At 41.1% G+C, this 17959-nt stretch overlaps 1 long non-coding RNA gene across 11 annotated transcripts in view; it reads right to left on the bottom strand.

The window, feature by feature from the left end:
- Positions 1-3875: 3875 nt before the first annotated feature.
- The window catches only part of LOC138224419 (uncharacterized), a 29896-nt gene continuing 15812 nt past the window's right edge, over positions 3876-17959 (bottom strand). For 3 of the 11 annotated variants that reach the window (XR_011182898.1, XR_011182901.1, XR_011182900.1), the window contains 11 exons: positions 17707-17874; positions 15545-15673; positions 14602-14766; positions 14106-14193; positions 13185-13866; positions 10485-11954; positions 10238-10334; positions 10028-10130; positions 6147-9932; positions 5781-5823; positions 3876-5499 (listed from right to left, as the gene is read on the bottom strand). This is a non-coding gene — a long non-coding RNA (uncharacterized lncRNA). The remainder of the gene's footprint in view (positions 5500-5780; positions 5824-6146; positions 9933-10027; positions 10131-10237; positions 10335-10484; positions 11955-13184; positions 13867-14105; positions 14194-14601; positions 14767-15544; positions 15674-17706; positions 17875-17959) is intronic. The other 8 variants (XR_011182899.1, XR_011182907.1, XR_011182902.1 and 5 more) reach the window with 7 other exon arrangements.

Raw genomic sequence — 17959 nt, 5'->3', positions numbered from 1 at the left:
GGGATACTAACCAGCAACCTACCAGCCACTCTCAGATCCTTAGCCATAGAGCCACCACACCACCCCATGGAAAATGGGATTTCATGGCCCATGCAGCAATTGAACCCACAACCTTGAGCTCATTTATACCATACTCTAACCCATTGAGCTATCCAGCACCCAACAGCACACATAATGTAGCGTGCTCTACCTGTTTTTCATTCCTGATTTGTTTTACTAGACAGTTATATAAAAAAGTTATATAAAAGTCTATAGTTATATAAAAATCTTAATATACTATACATATTTACTATTTCATGTTTTTAAAAAGTAGACTTTGTTTATTAGAAAAAAAACTTGAGCCCTAAGCAGGAATTGAACTCAGATCTCCCAGGGGGTGAGAGGACCACACTAAACTAAACCCACTGCACCAACAGAGCACTTGGAACTGCTGCTGAAACAGACAGGTCAAACTGTTCCAAAAGTAATCAGGACTGAATGAGTCACAAAATAAACATTTTCAAAGAAAACAGACTACAGTTATACAATCAGTTACATAAATCTTTAAAATTTTGATCCATTAATGTGATTACTAATTTCTTTTACTACATATTTCCATTTCATAATCCCATGAGAAAAGTGTGGTGGCTCTGTGGCTAAGGATTTGCACCTGTGGCTGGAAGGTTGCTGGTTCAAATCCCACAGCTATCAGAGGGCTTTTTCTCCATTGGGCCCCTAAGCAAGGCCAATTGCTCCAGGGGTGCTGTATAATGGCCCCAGACCTCTCTGTATCTCATGGACAGCAAGTTTGGCTTATGAGAAAAAGACAAATTCTTTTATAATTGTATATGGCTAGTAAAGTAATCTTACCTCATTCAGTGGATTCTAAAAAGTACATGTATTTTATTGGAATAATGCAAGGAGTCATAGAGAAGATTTATATGCTTTTTAAAAGAATCCATAATATTTTAATCTTAATAATGTTTTAAATTTAACATAGTCAGAAAGAGCACATCAAAACTTAACCACATAAAGTGAGTCTTTGATGCATAACGTTTGTAAAGTGCAATCCTTCTGTGTACTTTTTATTTAAGCTACCTCTATCAGTCTTAGACATTAAGTATAATGTTTATATTACTAAATCAATATAATTTATGATGATATGATGTTCAAAGATTTATTCTCCTGTTTTTTTATGCTCAGCTACCAAAATTACCCTTTTGTTTTAAAATTCGATATTAAGATTCCATATTAACCAGGTTTAAACATGCACTTTGAATGCCTACATCTGTATAAATCTCTTGATCAAAAAACACAAAGAGGCTCAAAAGTGCTAACAATAATCATCAATGAATAGCTTCCCACATATGATTCAATCAGTCGCACTTTATTTAACCCCAAAATGAGAAATTCATTATCCATCTTCAAATGAATAGATGTATTATATGGAGTTTGTATAACTTTTGATTTAATTCAGCCAGCCACTATATACAGTTGTGAAGGTTTCACCCCTCACTGGACTTGGTACATTCTGAGGGGGAGGAGCCAGCCCAGCTCAGAGGATAAAAGAGCAGACTCCCTGTGCCTCTGTTTTCATTCAAGAGTCCAGGAGTTAAGGAGAGTGGTAAGTGGTGAGTACTATTTCCTTACTTTTGTAAATCTTTTTTTCTAACAAAGTTTATTTTAGAAAAGGGGTACTTAGATTAAATACACTTGGCTCCTACTACAAACCTTTTGTTGAGCAAAGTATTTGTTATTTTATATTTATTAACCAAATCTACTACCTTTTTTGCAATAACCTACTCGCACGTTAAAGTTTCTACTGACTTAATTGGTGGACACTTCCAAACAGGTCTATATAAATGAGGATTTATTTCATAATGTGATAAATTATTAAAGGTTTTAAAAATAAAAAGTGTTAAAAACAGAACCACAAATTAAGGTGTCTCTTTAGCTAAACCATGCACTTGCAATTCAAAACCTACAAAGTTGGCATTTTTATGGTTAACATGGTACTTGAAAAAACTGGGATATAATTAATGAAATAGATTATAATTGTAAAGGTCATTACACTCTGTACTGGACTGACCCAAATCACACTAACCTCTGGGATTGGAGAAAAAGACCCCTAAACTCTAGTAGAATACATTGAGCAGCTAAGCTACTGTACCAAAAGTAGAAGAGTAATAAATCAACAAAACCTTGATAACTACCAATCTCATATGGCATATATGAATACTGGAGTGGCATATATTATAAACTCAGTATGTCACCATTGTGTTTTCATTAATGAAATGTAATTACATCTACAAGCAGTTGAACTTGAAGAGGCAGGATCTGGACAACCTGACCTTTTCACACTTTTTTGGGTTCTTCTAAAAATGAAGAAAAGGTTGCTTTAACTACCAACTCAAGTTTATGATGTGATAACTAATGTGAAACTTATTTATCCTATGAATGATACATACCATTGCTTATTAAATGTCAATGTGCACATTCTTGCTTCTCTCCAAGCCATCATCATGGTTCCAAAGGACTCCTTCATGCAGGGCTCATGAAAATAAACACTCCTTACACATGGTACTTGTCACCAGTTTATTTTTCTACACATTACACTTCGTGGGACGACTGGAAGAGAACCAGATTTGGGCTTCTCATGTAATTTTGTCTCCAGTTTGTGGCTATCTCTGAGATGTGTTCTCTGCCACAGTCCAAGAACATGGACGTAGGTTAATTGCATTCTGGCACAAGTAGATGAGGAAAGGAATGGCATTCCATCTGATCTTCATTGGTGCAGTGAGCAGTATGGTTAAACCACTGTAAATAGATTTATACTTCCTTGCTGGCAGAAATCACTTATAGTAACATCCACAACAGATCTATTGCAGAGACAGACCAAGCCCTCTATAAAAAAAAAAGAGCTCACTAACCAAAAATCGAATTAGTTTAAAAGGATGAAAATTGTGTAACAATTACATTTGCTAGACTGTAAACCTAATGTATAAATAATTTTACTGCCACCAATGCTAGCAGTTGTCTCTGCCCTAAATGGCAACCTCTACACAACTCCATACAATTCCGATAACTCCTTTCTTAAATCTATTATATTCTCTTGGTCTATTCTATAATCTGCAACTACTGCAGCTATAACAATTTCACACCAACATGTTACAAAAATAGTACTTACTTTGCAATGCAGTCTCAATCACTACTGTATGAAATGGATTCATCTTGGCAATACTTCCAGTAGACTTTTTTTAAAGACATCAACTAATGCATTAAGACATACAAATAGCTGCACCCAAATTCACTACACATACAGAAAACCTTGTACAATGGACAGCTTAAGTAAACCGCTTTTGGGACATTTTCACAGTGAAGGGAATGGAAGACTTAATTGGTGTAATTTCAGTTGCACTGGAACTGCTTGTTTACTCTTAAATAAGTGTATCCATTGTGACTAATGGGAGGCACTGTAGAGAGCATCAGTAAAAAAAAGTCAACCACCCCAGATGGAAAAGTACCAGTATGACATTAGCAGCAACCACAAACAGTGAAAAAATAAACCATAGTGCCAACATTACCTCCAGACTGGTCTAACACTATTGAGCAGGGTGCGTAAAGTAAAAAGCAAAACCTTACTACCCAAGATGCATGAGTTTGCCTACACATGGAGAAAGGCATAAAGGAACAAGAAAGGAGGAAATGACACCTTACAAGGGTGCAATCCCCTCCAGGACTGTAGGAGTAAAAACTCCCTCTATAGGGGATGGTACTGCTAGTCACAGAGGCTGTCCAGTGTGCCTGTTACAACCCCAAGCATCTAAAGTTGTAACTTCTAGGATGGTTTTGGATGGTGGTGGGTTTCTGGTGAAGAACTTAGAAAGCATGACAAGTTTTGGTGCAAAAGATTTATTTAAAGTGACTGGTACATAAACAGGATAACATGGAACTAGAGCAGTGCCAAATAAAAGAAACAAAATGAGGCTGGCTAATAGTGAGAAAGCCAACCAAACAAAAACCCAAAACACTCAGGTCTTCAGTATCTGAAACCCTGGCTAACCTTAACTACCCCCAGCCAGCCATATAAAACAAAGGCACTTGCCCATCCTCGTTTCTAATACAAAAACCAATGTACCCGAACTACGTTCACTTCAATACACTAGGGAACTACAACCAAAGATGACAAAACATACTACAAAAGAACACAAAGGTTGATAACATGTTGGGACAAGGTAATTGTAAAAAAGTTCACACAAAAAAAATGAAGCCAAAGCTAGACAAAAAAAACCCCAAAAGTAAAACATGAGAACTAAAGAAAACCAAAGCCGAGCCAATCACAACCAAAGACACCTTCATTCTAAAAACCTCTACGTTACAAAGAAAATAAAGTACATTTTCATTTCTACACAACTGAATGCACAAACCACCCAGGGGCAAAATCTAATAACTTTCATAAACCCAAACCATTAAAATTCTGTGCTTTACATTGTCAATGCCTAAAAATATATACCAAAGCTTAGATGCCTAAAGAATGCTAATAAACATCCTCTACTTACATCAAATGTACCTAAAAAGTAGGACCTGAACCTCCCTAGTAGTAAAAAAAAAAAAAAAAAATCAGTTGTGAAACCAATCAATTAGGAAGCAAAATGTCCAAATAAAAACTACAGGAAAAAGCAGATCCAGTGGCACAATGTACTTAATATAATTAACAGCAACTTATGTTGATGGTGGTACAAGAAAAAAAAATGGTACTTTATTAACATCCCATACAGACAAAAAGACATTCAATACACGAGAACATTCTCTGGCAAAGTATTTACAAAGCCACAACATAAAACAAAAATCCTCTCCCATGACAAGAGCTTTCTGTGCAGGTACCAAAAAAAGAGCCACACTCAGGTAAACCTTTCCGAAATGAGTGGATGTGATTAGTTTCCCTTTTATTCATCCCTACTTAATAGGTTTAATTCACTTTTACTCTACAGCCAAGGCAAGATTTATCTTCATGTGTGCACCCATGCAAATAAATCATTGCTTGACCTTGGCCTCTCAAACGCTTTTCAAAATGGCTAAGAATGTGCAAAGTAGCTACCAAGTTACAAAACTTGGAACTCTTCCTCTGTTCCTGCACCAAAAGTCACTGTCTCCTCCCTGCCAGGTGGCTCAGGTGCTGGAGTTACAAGCCAAGGTCCTAACAGCCATTACAAGGCTGGTGTGCAGAGATTCACTTAGAGCTTCACAGCTCCTGTTGGACCATCAAAAGCACCTGAACCTCTTTCCAGCCCACAATTAACCCAAAAAAACCCCCCCCCCCTCATTTTTTGCCTGTCATTAGACACTTCTACAGCAGCTTTAATGATCCTCTGATGTGCCCATTGGCTTCTGGGATGGGAACAGATTCATCAAGATCTTTGCAGACAGAATGTGCTAAAATGTGCTGCATCTGGGCTCCTGTCCTGGTGAAGGTCTTCTCTTGGCAGCAAAGGCCTGGTCATCCCCCTGACAGCAAAGAACCTGAAGAAAAAAAAACACTAGTCAGAAATAGTCCAGCCTACATTTCCACTTCCAACACCCAGTTTGACCTAAACTTCTATAAGTGTTCAGTACTACCTTTTCAGGACAAACCAACAAAACCACCCTAAAATGTGATAAAGCAAAAACAGAGTGCAGACTCAAGTCCATTTCTAATACCTTGTTTAAAGCATTTAACATTCCCACACAAGTTCCCAAAAACAGCCAGTTAAACCTCTCCCTTCCCTCAACCTTGAGGAACTAAATTGTTCTTGAATACTTACCAAAGGACATAAATCCACTTGCTTCTCCTCCTAGGTGTGCTAGCTTAAGACAAGACAATTAAAACCATTAACATTCTCAAATTCAATTCCTCATTATAAATGCAGGGTTTCAGATTCCTCCACATTCCTCTGATAACAGGATCTTTCATGTTCATTTAATGTGTAAAAAAGTTTAGGCAAGAAAAAGTTGTTTGTACTATACAACTCCCACGCACATGCCAACAGCTGCCTAACCAATATACTCAATTATCTAACTTGCATGCAATCTCCACAACTGTACCTAAACAAAATCAACATATACCCAAAGTACTCAAATGAAACCCCCAAGTACCCAGTGTACTCAAAATGAGTACTTGTCTCACTCACCTGACTGGATCCTCTGATGCTGCCTTTAACTTGCAGTCTTCAGACAAGCACACCACTCTAGCAGACCTTCACTGAAGGACCCCAGAGACCAGCCCCATCTGTGCTCCACTCCTGGGCGATGAAAGGACCTCCCTCTGAAGCCCAAGCTTGCTCATCTCCTCTAGCAGCATAGAGCCTGAAATGAAGAGAAGGATTCAGACCAGGTCCTCTGCACTTCTTAGAAACAGTCAAGCCAGCATTTCCACTCCCAACATGAACACAATGCAGCACCTGTCCAGGACAAACCAACAAGAAAACACCCAGCAGAGAGCCAAGAAAAACCCCCTAGTCAAGGGTTCTTGGCACAGGATCCAGTGCAGTTCCTCCCCTGGGAGAAGAGCAGGTCCTGTGCCAACACCCATCAAGAAAACCTGGCTGACATGTGGTCTCCACAGAGCTGTAACCAGCAAGAAATCAAACTGAAGTTAGCAGCTGGTGTGCCAAGTCACCATTGTACTGCTCAGTATTTAAGTGATTTATTTACATGTGTGCACCCATGAAATAAAATCGCATACAAAAGCACTGATTCCATCTTTTACAGCCAGTCAAGTGCACATTAGTATACAAATACCTCAACCAAGCAGGGAGGAAAAATTACCCAGAAGAAAGTCAAAGAAAAACTACACCACTATGACTCTAGATGTTTAGCACATTAAAGCATAATGTGCTCTGCCAGAAGATAAACAAGAGCTTAACCAAACCAAAAGGAGCTTTTTACAAAACTTCTTACAAGCAAGGACAAAATTAAGTGTTTATATTTGATTTAGACTTGATTAGAGAAATGAAAGTTATTGGAAAGTGAAACTCACCAATCACTCCAGGGACAAGGTCCTCCTAGACTTCCTTTGCAACAGCTCCAAGATCCATAGGCATCCAAAAGAATCTAAAAATCTCACCCAGCATATAAGATGCTCATAGTTTACTTCCATGACATTAACAGATTGGTGACTGGCTATGAAAATTAACTGTTCAAACCAGTTACACAAGCAATAGAGAAAGAAAAATGTATCTAAAACCATCAAGCTTAGATTCCACTATCCTATAACCAAGGTAAAAGGGGATGACCAAGTCCATTAATATTTTTATTCATGTAGACCGAACATGTGGAAATAAAACTCATTTTAAATAAAACCATCTTCTATTAAAAGGCAGTACAGATTTCATACAAGTCGAAATCTCAAAACGTTTTACACCCAATTAAATAGTGGTTGATATTTGGGCTTTAAGCACACTAAACTGTCTACCTAGGGCTGTGAATGTGACTTAAAAACCAAATTAAATTTTTGGTTTTACATAAAGAAATTCAGGGCACCCCAATAATCTTGAGATCCAAAGGAATACGAGACCAAAACACTGACCATGTTCAGTACTAAACGGCTGCAGCCTGGACTGAAAGGGTTTTAAAGCTTAAACATTCAGAACAAACTCAAAAGCACACCAGCAGCACTCAAAACCTAGTGATGGGCCACAACCAATGGATTTAAACCTTCCAGCCACTTCATGCATTCTACCATCAGGGCGATTACAGCCTGCACACATACAGATCAAACCAAGTCTTGCATTCCCAAATGAATAGAAACTCCTCAAAGTTCAGGTTTGACAACCACTTTGCACAAGTTGACACTTTTACAGCCACATCTCCTTTACATGACCTGCTGTACAAGATACTCTGGGCAAAACCATGCACCATTTTGTATAGTATACATCGGTACTACACTTATACACAGAATAATAAAACTTAATGTAGCAGTTAGTATTGTTTTAAAAAAGTAAACATCTACAAGAAAGTCCTCTAACAAAAGCATAAATATTATTGCAGCTCCCCCTTTTCACAAAGCACAGCACACATCCACTTCCAGACATCTGGAAACTCATCCCTCCCCTTTCTGCACTAAAAAGGACAGCATTACTTTCAGTGCTAAACTTTTGGTTTTAGGTATCTTAATCCTTACAATGAACCCCAGCTGCAATCCTAGTCTAAAGCGTACCACATCTGTAATTAACTCAGGTGCAGATTTAGACTTGATCCTCTGCACCTTTTAGAAATAGTCAAGCCAGCATTTCCACTTTCAACATTTTCACAGCAAACCTTGTTCAAGAGAAAACAAACAAACCCTGAAGGGAGCAAAGAGGAAACCTCCTAGTCCACATGGGAGGGTTCAAGTACCGTTCCTGTGCCAACACCCATCAAGAGAACCTGGCTGACATGCCATCTCCTCAGAGCTGTAACCAGCCAGGAGTCTGCTGGTGTGCCAAGTCATTCTTGTACTGCAGTGCATCTAAAGAGATTTACTTCAAAGTGCACCCATGAAATAAATTCAGGCTTTCAGAGCCAGAAAGACAGCCAAGCATTTCCAAGAAATAGACCAACAGCTCTACTAATTGTGTGCATTAAGCTTAAAGATGCTTAAATTGCCCACCAAAAATCCCAAAACTAAGCCTCAAACTGAAAAGACAGTTTGAAAGTAAACAGCATTGTAATGAATGATACAATACAATCCGTACAGTGAGAAGTGCACTAAGTAGAGTTACTCACAGTCCAGAATATACAAAGGATAAACCAAAACAGTACACCAAGTTGTATTGCACAAGTCCCTGGCATATCGCATGAAAACAGATGTAGCCGTTTACTGTTCAGACTGTTTATGACTGCCATCTACATCCACCCCCGACTAATGGCAAAGAAGTGCTAGAGGTACTGTACCCTGCAATAAGCAGGAATCTGCACATCCCGACAACCTTTATCATCTTGGGTGACTTTAGTCTTACAAATCTCAACCCCATTCTCCTGAAATACCAATCAGCAAGTCCCCCTCCCAACGAGAGGAGAAAACACTCTGGACCACGTTTACACCAACATTCAGAATGCTTACAGGCCATACCCCTCCCCTACTGTGGAAACAGACCACAATCACCATTTCTCCTCCCCACACACACAGACAGCTGCACAGGTGAGTGAAACCAGCAGTCAGGACAGTGAAAGTGTGCCCTGAAGGAGCTGAATCACTCCTGCAGGACTGTTTTGAAGGCACTGACTGAGGTGTTTTTAAAAGAGGCAGCCACACAGTATGTATCCACATACAGGAATATACAATCAGTCACTAGCTACATCAAGACATGTGCTGGCTATTTGACAAAAGTAATAAGAGCGTTTCCTAAACGGAAACCATGGATGAACAGAGGTCTGCAACACTCAATCGGGCAATAAATCAGAACTGAAGTCAGCCAGTATCAATCTAAAGAAAGGTATTAAACATGCAAAAATCACACTCAAACAGGAACTGAAGTAACACTTCAGCACTATTGACCCAAGGCGCATGTGGCAAGGTATACAGGCCCTCACAGACTACAAAAAGGCAGAACATCTGTCCATGATGCCTCCCTGCCTAATGAGCTCAATGCCTTTTATGCTCAGTTTGAAGCCAGCAACACTTTTTATCCACAATCGGATAAAAAAAAAAACCCTACACAGGATTACTATTCATCTACTTCAGCTCAGCTTTTAATACCATCATTCCAGAAACTAGTCAAGAAACTCAATGCACTGGGTCACGACACCACCCTCTGCAATGGGATTTGGGACTTTCCGACAGGCAGACCTCCAGCTGTCAAGCTTGGAAACCGCACCTCCAGCACCAACTGAACACAGAAGTCCCCCATGGAAGCTTATTTCCAACCAAGACGTCATCAGCACTGTCTGCATTCAGGTGGGCAGGGACTGGGGAGCACCCATCATGGCATTCCACTCTAAATCACAAACAATATTCCAGAGTCAATCATACCACTCAGCACCACTGTGGTCTAGCCTCACTGAGAGAGGCGGTTCTGTGAACATAACTGACCAAGATACCAACACTCTTCTCTTGAGACCAGGAGCTAAAAACTTCAAAAGCATCCTTTTTCCAGTGACAGTCCTCATCTGACAGCTGCCTCTCAGTGCACCAACTGCAAGGACAAAACAGGACTGTCCATTTTCCTCCTCCACACTACCACCATGCAGATGCAGTTTTAAAAGTGCCCCTCACACTGACCTGCATCTCCCCTCTACTTACTTTCAACTCCCCTTGTTCACGGAGAGGAGTCAAAGTCCACTTCCCAAGCAGTAGCACTCCTTGCTCTCCACCACGACAGGTATGGGAAAACTGCATCCTGTGGAAAAAAAAAAAGAATCAGACCCCCACAGTCATTTACATCGAAGCCAAAAAGATAAGGATAACCGATTAAGCAGAACATGATCTATACTAAAAATGCAAGATGGGTTAGGAGTAAACTAATCAGGCAGTGGGATAATTGGATTACTCAGTTTACTCCACTTCTGGTGATGAGGGGTCATCCATCTGGGAGCAAAAGCCTGGTCAACCCTTCTGGCAGCAGATAACCTAGTAGACAGATTCTGTTATGATCCTCTGCACTTAGAAACAGTAAGAACAATTACTCCCAGCTCCAGTTTTGTACTAAACGTCCAAAATGTTTGTTGCAGCATCTGTCCAAGATAAAACAGGAAAAACACCCTGCAGAGAGTGAAGAGAAAACCCCCAGTCAAGGGCTCTTGCCACAGGGGAGGGATCCAGTGCAGTTCCTCCCCTGTGAGGAGAGAAGTTCCTGTGCCAACACATCGCGAGTACCTGGCTGATATGCTGTAACCAGCAAGGAGTCTACGGAGGAGGCTGTTGGTATGCCAAATCACTATTGTACTGCTGTGCATCGAAACCAATTTATTTACATGTGTGCACCCATTAAATAAATCCGATGCAAAGCAGTAATTGCCTTACAGAGCCAGTCAGGTGCACATTAGTATATAAATGCCTCAACCAAACAGGAAGGAAAAATTACCCAGAAGAAAGCCCAAAAAAGCTTCACCTCTAGAAACAGTTCAGCATGTTAAAGCGTGACGTTATACACCAGAAGAGATCCAAGAGCTTAACATGTAGCCTACTCCAGAAGAAACTTTTCAGTTTCAGTAAACAGTTCTAACAAGCAAATACTAAAAGGTTATATAGCATCAAGTTTGAAATGGATAAGGTTAGACAGGAAAAGAGTGAAACTCACCTCTGCTCCAGGGACATGTCCTCTATTACACTACCCTTGCACCTGCTCCAAGATCCATGTGCATCCAGGAATTTCAAGGACTGCTTGCAGCACCTCTTCACTTTCTACTGTTCAAACCACAGACTTCATTGCTTACCAATGGGCATCAACCAGTCATACAGCTGGTATCCAGTGAGCTTCCTCTGAGCAGGGTTCTCCAAGCCTGTCACTGCACTGTGCATTCAGCTGGCCAGGAACTGCGGAACACTGATTGAACTATAATCAAAATCACAAATCTGCATCACTGCTGACCCATCTCAGGAAAAACAGCTACACTTGCACCTCCTCTACTTACCTTTAAACCCACCTATACCTAGGCCTCAAGAGTGCACCGACCGATTAGAGTGAGAGCAAATAACATATCCACACCGAAGATGAGGGTTACAGCCCAAGCACGTCGTCCGGCAGTAGGATGATTGGTTTACCCACCACGCTTTCCACCTTATTCAGAGGCTCGGGACTTTCTGTAGATGAGAACTTGAAGCAGGTGGATCACCTCACCTTACTCAGGACAAAGATAGCCTCCTCTCTTCTGAGCTGGACCATCATGCAGCATGGCATCATGGACACAGACACCACTAACATTGACAGTTCTGGATCTTGTTGCAATACTCCAGGACAGATCTCACCCTGGACTTAAATGCTGTTGCTTCACTTCCTTGAGATTAGCTTGGATACTGGCTGAAATCAGAAATGAAAAACTAGTCAAATCAGTTGCAAAAGCAAAAAAGTAGAAAATTTGAGACACCCAATTAAAAACCTCTAGCTTAACCAACTGAGCCTCATAACCAAGATACATGATTGTTACCAAATCCACTTAAAGTAGTTCACCACGTAGATGTGCTTCACATTCAAGCACAACTTACCCATCATTAAAATCCAACCACCACTACCGAAAAACAGAACTGATTATGTAAAGCTGCATATCCAAATAAAATAGTAATTGAAATTCAATCTTTTTAAAGAGACCCTAAAAATGCATACCTAGTGCAGCAGAATTTTTGCCTTAAACTCAATTTGAGACAAGCCACTTCTGATTTTGCAAAAGTAACAAAAATTCAAAAACCGCAAGGATCCACAGCAGTATGAGATCAAAACACTATCCATCTTCAGTACCAAACTGCTACAGCCTTAACCAAGGTGAAAAGGCTTTAGAGCTTAAACAAATTAAACAATTGAAACAAAAGTACATAGTACTCGAAACTGATTGATAGGGCACCACGTGGATTGAGGTCTTTGAGCTGCATCACGCACTTGACCATCATGCAGAGAATACTTTGAACACATACCGATTAACCCATGGTCAAACTAAGCCTCATATTCCTCAATGACTAGAAGCACCTTTAAAAAAAGCTTTCTAGAAGATCAGCAGAACCACTTAACCAAGTTTCACAGCCAGTTTTACACCAATAACAGGTTTGTGCTCATGGTTAAAGTACACATCCAGTATAAGAAAGTCCAACAGTCTTCATGTAGCTCTCTCCCTCACAAGGCACAGTACACAACCACTTCTAATCAGCTGGAAACTCACTCCCCTTTGTGCACTAAACCTCTGACAGGACTGTGCCGGACATTCACAGAATAGTCTCACTGGGTAATCAGGAAGACACCATACTCTTAGTTCCCCCTTTAATTTACTTAATTCACTTCTAAAATTTCAAATGTAAGATTTAGTTACATGTGTGCACCCATGAAATAAATCTTACATACTGACAATTCTCCAATTTCCCAGTCATGCCATAAACAATTTTGCCAAATCCTCCCCAGTGCTTGCACAACACTTTCAGTATTTGACTTCCGTCCCCTGATTAACCAGTACTTATGCTACAGTGACACTTTACCATTAAGGCAAAAAAAAAAAAAAAAAGAACCCCAGCAGCTCCAGGCTACATAATCAGAGTCCCCTCTTACCTGGAACAAAGTCAACTTTGGCTCAATCAGCCAGGTGGCTCAGCTGCTCCTGGGAACAACCATCAAAAGGCTGATGTGTAGAGCAGCAGTCGGAAAAGAAAGCTGCTCAAGTGGTGTCAAGCCCACAGCTGCCCCACACAACCTCCCCAATCTACTCTTGAGTGGTAAGGAACTCACTGATCTGACTGGGTCTCAGACATGGTATTTCACTGTTTGAAAACATCTCCAAGGAGTCTCCAAGAGGAGGAGGCTGCTGGTGCTACAACTGCTTAAGCAAGAAACATCAAAACAAAAGCCTACAATAAAGAAACCCACAGTTCAACAGGAAGCTAAACTTGCCCAGTGAATCCCAAAACTAAGCCTAGTACAAAAGTGAAAAGGCATTGCATTTGGAATTTGCTAGCAAGACACTCACACCTGACTCCATATAAAGATGCTTTTAATCAAACACTATAGTTTGATATTTCAGTCATCTTTGATTTGGGAAAGTGTAGAGAACCAGTCACAAGGTGCAAAATGCCAAAACTCACCAATGATTAGACAATGTTCTGCACAACCTTCCCACGCGTTTAATACTCACAGAACACTCCCGATATCCTTTCGGACGGCCAATACTATCCAATGGAAGCTCATCTCCAAACAAGGCGTCCATCAGCACTCTTTGCATTCAGGTGGACAGGGACTGGGGAGCACAAATCACAGCATTCCACCCTAAATCACAGAAACATTCCAGAGACCAAGACACTCTTCTCTTGAGACTAGGAGCATCTTGTCTTCAACCACTGCCACGTGCCCCAACTGTAAAAGAAACAGAACTAACCACTCCCATCCTCCACACAGAGGGGACCAGGTTGTGCTGTGTAGGCTGCTCCCAACTTTAAAAGCTCTCCTCACACTGACCTGAATCTCTCCTTTGCTTACCTTCAGCTCACATTGTTCACTCGGCGCAGCCCAAGTTCACCAGCAGTAATGCTTCCTACTCCCCCGTTCTCAGTCTGACAGCTGTCACCTGCTCATTGGAATACACAGTGTAAAAAAAGTATTTCAACATCATTATCTTGCATCACAACACTGGCTTGAATACTGAAGATGCCCAACAGATTGCTACAGTTAAAATTAGTTGCAAAATCAAAGATTCTCAAAATATTCAGTTTTCCATGCAGTAAACTAAAGAATGCTTGGCTTTCAGATTGTCCTGCATCTCTGATCCTGATTACAGGGTCTTTCAACTTCAAGTACAAACTAGAAGTAGCCAAGAGTTTGTCATACAACACTATGTCCCATGCCAAAAGCCATCTGCCCAGTACACAAATATACCCCATACAACAGTCTACACAATTGTACGTGAACCCAGGTATATGTACTGTACCCAATGAAAATGTTCCACATGTAGCTAGTGTACACATTGTAGTCAAACCTGAATCCTCTGATGTTATCAATGACATTCAGACTTGGAACAAGCTCCCCACTCCTCCAGTAGACCTTCATAGAAAGAGACCGGCCCCATCTGCGCTCCACTCCTGGTGATGAAAGGTCTTCCCTCAGGAGCACAAGCCTTCTCATCCCTACTGGCAGCAGAGAGCTTGAAATGGAGAGAAGGATTTAACCCAAGTCCTCTTCCTTTCTTAGAAACAGTCAAGTCCGCATTTTCACTACCAACAGGGTCCAAGTCAAACCAACAGGACAACACCCTGCAGAAAACAAAGGAAACCCTCCAGTCCACTGTCGTGCCACAGGGGAGCAAGTGCAGTTCCTGTGCAAACACCCATCAAGAGAACCTGGCTGACATGCTGTCTCCTCAGAGTTGTAACCAGTAAGGAGTCCGATCCATCAGGTCACAATTGAACCAAAGTGATTTATTTACATGTGTGCACCCATGAAATAAATCACATACAAAGCACTAATTTAGTCTTTGAGAGCCAGAATGACAGCCAGTCAAGTGCACGTCAGTGCCTCACCCAATCAAGGAGCAAACATCACCCAAAAGAGACAAGACAAATCCAAAATTACACCTCATTTCTAAGTGGATAGCATGTTGCAATGAGGTTCAAGAGTTTAACACTAAGCCTACACCAAAAGTACCTTTTCCTCCATTGTAAAAATTCTTACAAGTGAGGGGGTCGTTTGATCAATTTGGACTAAGCAACATGAAAGATATCTGAAAGAGAAGCTCACTCACCAATACTAAATGGTTAGAGCATCAAATTTGGTTTGGATTAGGGAAGACAGGAGAAGAGTGAAACTCACCTCTGCTCTGGGTAGTGCACCTGCTCCAAGATACATGGGCATCCAGGAAATGTAAGGACAGCTTGCAGCATGTCTTCGCTCTCCCGTTTTAAAGTTCTGCACTTTATACTCACGGTAGGGCATCAACAGGTCACGCAGCTAGCATCTTTTCAGCCAGCCAGTGAGCTTCCTCGAAGCAGGATTCTCCAGGCCTGTCACTCCACACTGTGCATACAGCTGGCCAGGGACCGGGAAGCACATCACTGCTGACCAAATGCACAAAAAGTTTGACTTGCAACTCACCTTTACCTTAGCCACATGGGTGCACTGATTGGGTTAGGATCAATGATCAGGTCAGCATTGAAGGTGCAGGTTATAGGTTAGGGTCAGGAATTTCAGGCAGTGGGATGATTGGTTTACAGTCTGTGAGTCCTAACAAATTTAAGCCGATAAAAAAAAATTGAGCAGATGCATCACCTCAGCTTTATCCATACAATTAGTTAATTCACCACGTAAAAGGATCAATGATCACTAAAACAAAACACTTGATTTTCATCCAATAAAGCTCAGGGCTACAGTAAATCTGATTACACTGGCTTGCAAAAAAAAAACCTAGAAAAAAATTAAAACCTCAAAAGAAGCTATTACTATTACCTACCACAGTAATACTAACATTTTAAAAGTAAAAAACCACCACAAATCACAGGAGCATCATTCACCTGCTGCAGCTGGGAACACACTGGCTCCAGGGCTGCCTTATAAAACTCATCAGGGCGATTAACAGGAGCCAATCCCAACCTGTGCTCAGTGTCCCACCTCCATTGTTTCCAATTCAACACAACTGCTTCCAATGACTAAACTAGCACTTACCACCTCATCTGTTAATCAGATGAGATTTGGATAATTAATGGATTACAATCAACCATAGAGAACTTTCCCACCACTATTAATCCATTAGTTATCTCAAACTAAAAAGGAAATTAACCTTTATTTAAAATAAGACAAGACTGGAGGAACAAAATTACTTAACCATGTGTTCAGCTTGGGAAGACTAGAGAAAGGTATGATATCTGAAACATACTTGAAGTAAAGCAGAATTAACCAGTCCAGACAATTCTTTGCATATGACTTAATTACATGCAGCACTTTATGGTCCCAAGAACTAGCATGGAAACTGCTGAGCAAGAGACTTTAAGGCAGAGGTCTTAAGTCTGAAAAATTCCTTATCTGGAGCAAGCACAGCACTACCCACTTGATTCAAACCAGTTTTAAACTGATACAATGCATGTAAAACCAAAAGATTCAAGCAGGAGGTGTCCATTCGCCTTAAGCTCACATCTCCTACCACTATATGGCTCAACCCCAAATCCAGGAATTCGCTGAACTTGCAAAATGTTCAGTATAGCACCTGCCCAGGACAAGCTAACAGGGAAACAATGTAGAGAGCAGAGAAACCCCCCCCAGTCCAGGGCTCTTTCCACAAGGAAAAGATCCAGTGCAGTTCCTCTCCCTTGAAGAGAGCAGTTCCTGTGCCAACACCCATCAAGAGAACCTGGCTGACATGCCATCTCCTCAGAGCCTCAACCAGTAAGGAGTCTGCAGTGTGCCAAGTCACAGTTGTACTGCAGTGTATCCAATGTGATTTACTTACATGTGTGCACCCATGAAATAAAATCACATACAATGCAGTAATTCAGTCTTTGAGTCAGAATGGCAGCCAGTCCAGTGCATGACTGTGTAGGAGAGCTTCAACCAAGCAGGGAACAAACCCAGAAAGAAAGCCAAAAAGGTTTAACACATTAAAAACCATGTCATTTGCCACCAGAAGATATCCAAGAGGGGGGGGGGGGAGGGGTTGGGTGAGTGAAACCCACCTTGTCTCCAGGCACAGTGTCTTTCTAGACACTACCCTTCCATCTCCAAGATCCATGGGCATCCAGGAAACTTGAGGACAGCTTACACCTCTTCACTTTCCCCACTGTTCAAAGCACAGGACTTCCATACTCACAAATGGACAACAGGTCACAAAGCTGGTATCCTTTTAGCCAGCCAGTGAGCTCCCTCTGAACAGGATTCACCAATCTTGTTTCTCCACACTGTGGATTCATCTTGCCAGGGATTGGGGAACACTGATCATTGTACTAAAATCAATTAACAATCCACACCAAAAGATCTTGACCTACACCTCCCCTCTATGTACCTTCAAACTCACCTTTACCTTGGCCACAAGAGTGCACTTGAGTTAAGAGCAATAATTGGATCAGCATTAAAGACTCTGGCTGACTGGATTACTGACCAGTATTTCCTGCAAACTGCCCATCACAGAGCAGCCAAGGTCAGGGATTCAGGCAATAGTTGAAATAGACACAGCCTTCCGCTTCCTCAACATTCTTCCTTTGACACGGCAGACGTCCAGGGAAACTGGATCCTTTTGCAATATTCATTAATGGTTGTCAACAGCTCACTAGAATAAACATGTAGCACCAAACAACAACAAAAACAATGAATCAAATTCAGTGCATCCAACTCAACTCCACCCCAATCCCGAT

The sequence above is a fragment of the Lepisosteus oculatus genome, chromosome 21 (assembly GCF_040954835.1).
Source record: "Lepisosteus oculatus isolate fLepOcu1 chromosome 21, fLepOcu1.hap2, whole genome shotgun sequence".
Lineage (NCBI taxonomy): Eukaryota > Metazoa > Chordata > Actinopteri > Semionotiformes > Lepisosteidae > Lepisosteus > Lepisosteus oculatus.
Note: the sequence above shows the minus strand (reverse complement) of the source record. Positions and strands in the feature narration are given on the sequence as shown.